The sequence below is a fragment of the Gracilinanus agilis genome, chromosome 3 (genome assembly GCF_016433145.1).
Source record: "Gracilinanus agilis isolate LMUSP501 chromosome 3, AgileGrace, whole genome shotgun sequence".
Taxonomy (NCBI): Eukaryota; Metazoa; Chordata; class Mammalia; order Didelphimorphia; family Didelphidae; genus Gracilinanus; species Gracilinanus agilis.
In genome coordinates this window covers 573,699,018-573,703,130 of record NC_058132.1, presented here as the reverse complement: position 1 = coordinate 573,703,130, position 4,113 = coordinate 573,699,018, and the positions used below count along the sequence as shown (strand labels likewise).

The 4,113-nt window shown below is 37.3% G+C and overlaps 1 pseudogene; it reads left to right on the top strand.

The window, feature by feature from the left end:
* The first annotated feature begins 1,389 nt into the window (after positions 1 to 1,389).
* Positions 1,390 to 3,434, top strand: LOC123241859 (annotated as a pseudogene).
* Positions 3,435 to 4,113: the final 679 nt, after the last annotated feature.

The following is a 4,113-nucleotide window of genomic DNA, read 5'->3' as shown; positions in this document are numbered from 1 at the left end:
GAGATGATGTTTCAGTATATGCAGACCTGCATCATCCTCCAACATTTGAATTGTGATCTTGTCTACGATAAATTTATTTGGCTCCTTAACATTGTTCTCCTTGCCACTATCCCCAACATTCCCTTACACATCCAGAAAGACCTCATTTCATTGTTGAACAAGTAATCAGAAGCCTACAGGAATTCTAAAAAGAATCAATCATTAAGAGAATGGGATTCCCATAAAATAGATGCTAATCTCTTTAACTTCATTTTAAAGTTAGTTGAAATGGAAAAGTAATCCAATACAAATTGATGCAAAAAAAACAAAACATGAAGATACCATATAGAAACTTTTATGTAGTTAAGGTCTTGGAGCTTTGATATAAGGTTTGAAATTAAAATCTAAAGATCATGGATCTTGCTTCTTACCTATATCTGAATCCAAGTTTGTACAAGCAGGTTATTTATAATCCAAGTAAGGCCTATAGATCTTGTCACTTTGAAATCAAAAGTAAAAACAGGGACTAGATATGTGATTCCAATTATATAATAAATTATTAGTTGAAGAAACCATACTATTGCAGGTCAGAAACTTCTTTGCTACTTATATACTTCGGGTTATTTGATTAGAGTACTAACAGTTTAATTGATATTCCCAAGGACAGATAGCCATTAATTGTAAGATATGGGATTTGACCCCAAGTCTTCCTAGATCTGAGATTAATCCTTTACTGATTTTGCTGCTTCTTCTAAAACTCTAATACACATAGAAATTTTCTTATTCGTCTTTATGTATTATTATGTTTTTATTTTTTTGACAATTATTAATTCATAAGAAAAGGAATTTAAAAAGAAAAAAGAATATAAACAATATAAAGCCAAATTAAATATATATATATATATATATATACATGGCTATATAGCAAGAGAAACATATGTCCACATTTATATACGTATATTGTGTGTATATATATATGTGAAAAATCCAAAAAGAACATTAGCTATATGTAGCATATTATGATCACTCAACAAACTGATTAGTAAGCATGCATCAGAAATCTACTCCCTCATAACTGGCTGGACTGGCAAGAATTCCTTCTGTGAACTCTGAACCTCCTCCTCAAAGCTCAGTCCATCCCTTCTCAGGCTAGTCAGTATTTGAATCTGATTCCTTTTCTTGTACCTCCAAAGCTGAGCTGATTTTTTAAAAATTACATGTTTTCTGCTCAAGCCATCAGAGCAGGGCTTTGCCTACTATAAATCCTCCTGTTTGAGGTGTACTGAAAGAGGCTGATTGAACAGCAGTCACCTGAGACAGAGCTACAGACAGAATTATTGGATTATTGGATCAGCAATGAAGGGAAATCCCCAAGGCTCTTTATACAGGCCTCAGGTCTCTGTCCTGATAATGTCTTCTATTAAGACTGAGTCCATTGTTCCAGACAGCAGCAGGTGTGGAGAATTTCTAGTGTGGAAAGCAAAATCCCATAATATCCTGTTCACAGATATTCCATCCAAGAAGATTTGTTGATGGGATTCACTCACAGAGCAAGTACAAGAGGTCTTTGTAGATAGTCCAGTCAGTTTAGGGACCATTCAACAGTCTGTTGGAAGTGTTGCAACTGTAGGGGCTCAGTTTTGTGTTTTGAATTAGGAAGACCAATCACTAACTGATCTGGTTTCTATGGATAAAGATAAGAAAAACAATTGATTCAATTATGGGAAGATGGATTCTGCTGGCAGATACTTCACTGGTACCTGACCAAGGAACCTATGGCTGATTCACTGGAGAGACAATAAGGTACCCTTGTGCTCTCTTTCCTAATGGTCCTATGGAGAAATACTTATCATGTTGACATCTCTAATAGTTTAGATTGGTCACAAAATCTTCTCTTATGTTGATGGTGTAATGCAAGGATGGAGCAGAGGCTTTTGCTCTGGCAAGATTCAACTGTAAACAACCCTGGCAGTTAAGCCTTGGAATCTTCAGAGAAAGTCAGTTGGAACCTGAGGCTTGAAGAGAGCAGAAGGTCCAACTAAGGCTCTGCTTTTGGCTTTCAGCTTTGCTTTGGCCTGTGCTTTTTAACTTTGGCAATTTGAACCTATCTGATTTCTCTGGACCTTTCCTGACCTTTCTCCATATTATACCCCTATTATCTTACTTGATTTTCCCTTTGAGCTCTGGGAGGAAGGGTGGTTTTGGTTTTGGTGATTTGACTTTGTGGGTTTAGTTTTCTGTAGACAAGTAGGACATCTTTAAATCAACCTATCCCTTATTTTATTGATCTAGTATATACTTTACTTTAAGGCAGCCAAATCTTCGGACTGGGAGAGCAGGCTCTCCCTCAGTCTAACCCTCTCCTGACCCTTCCCCCAGCTTCAGTTTCTCCCTAGCAGCTGTCAGAAACCCTAAAACCCTCTCTCCTTTCTGATCAACTCTAATATTAAAAAACCCCCTTTGTTACCTACTCAAACCCTCTGGTGAATCATTGTGTCAAAAATTTAAGCAAGGGTTGAAGAGGGAAGGAATGATTTTCTCTTTATTTCTTGAGGAAATTGCAGGCATCCATCTTGGCAGGAAGTCCTTACCAAAGACTTCCTGCCATCAGTTTGACTGGCAGGGAGGAATCCTTCGACTCTTCTCTCAAGGGACTTGAGAAACTAACAAGAGAAAGCCCTCAAGGCAGATTTAAACATTTCTGACTGGCCCAACTCCTTTGTGTCCATAGGGATACCTTTCCTGCCTTGAAGGGTTCAGCCTATTTCCCCAGTATCCTCTGTCTCTAGCCTTCAGTGTCTAACCTGTTTTAAGCTGCCTCTCCTGAATACCCCACCTATTCCCTACTGCTCCAATATACCACCTCATTCTTTCTTTCCCTACATTCAGCCATCCCAATTCATTCCTCCTCCTAATACCTACCTCACCTTTATCCCTCCTTTTAACAAACGATTCAAAGATTACCCACTTAATGATAGATTGGTCACAAAATCTTCTCTTAAGTTGATGGTCTCTCTTACTCTATGGATGTCTTTGATTATGATCTAGAGGCTGGAAAGATTGCCAACTGCAGAAGTAAGTACAAGATGGAAAAAGAACAGATAAAAGACAAGTGATGCTGAAGGGAAGTTCTGGGTGACTTGTTAAAAAGCAGGATGAGTGATCTGGTTCCAGAGTCAGGAGAAAGACTTCAAATAGTAAATTTGACTGTTGAAAAAGTAAATTCCTACTGTTTTGGAGGAAAGGATTTTTCTGAAATACATATCACCTCTATCTGGGATGGACTGGATCCTGATAAACTTTTAAGATAATCTGAGTCAGAAAGAACTTTTAAGATAACTGGCCTGGGTGTAAAACAAAGGGCCCCATATGCATTTGTTAGATTAATCCTGAACCTATATTGGAGTTACTTTTCCAGAACTCTCCTTTTGCTAGAATCTTTTAACAGATCTTGAATTAAAATAGAGTTAGATCAAGGAGATAAAACCAAAATTGACTTTTCCTAAATGTTAAACAATAGCCTTTGGTGGTCTCATCTTTATTTGGGACAGTTTCTAAGGATAAAATTGGAGTTGATGAGTTTTTGAGTCTGGTTCATTTGTTCTGCCAAATAGAGAGATCTCAGAGCACTTCATGACAGAATATATTTATACCTCTTCAGGAGCTATCATATGAGGTTTAATCAATAGAATCTATCAATACACTATAAAATCCTCAGTAAAGAGTGTGCTATGAAATTTCCAAGGAGTATTCTTTACCCATCAATGGGCACATATCCCTACCAACACCCTTCCTCCCTCCCTTGTAAATTCTATTTGAAAAGGGATCACATCTATTTTTCTGCTCTGTCATAAAAATATCCAAGATATCATTTGTACCTAACAAATATCAAACTGCTTTTCAAAACAAAAAGAGATACAGACTCCAAATCTTATTTTTAACTCTGGCGAACATCTGGTTCCTTGGACCTTTGCAAGCCACTGATAGGGCAGAAAAAGGGTAATGGATAGAGTTCTTCAGAAGGAAGAAAAAGTTAGAATGAAGAACTAGTTTCTCATTCAAGGAGCTCTAATTCCTGGGAATAATAAAGATACAAGGTTTAAGCAGCTAAGCAGCACAGTCATTAACCTGAAC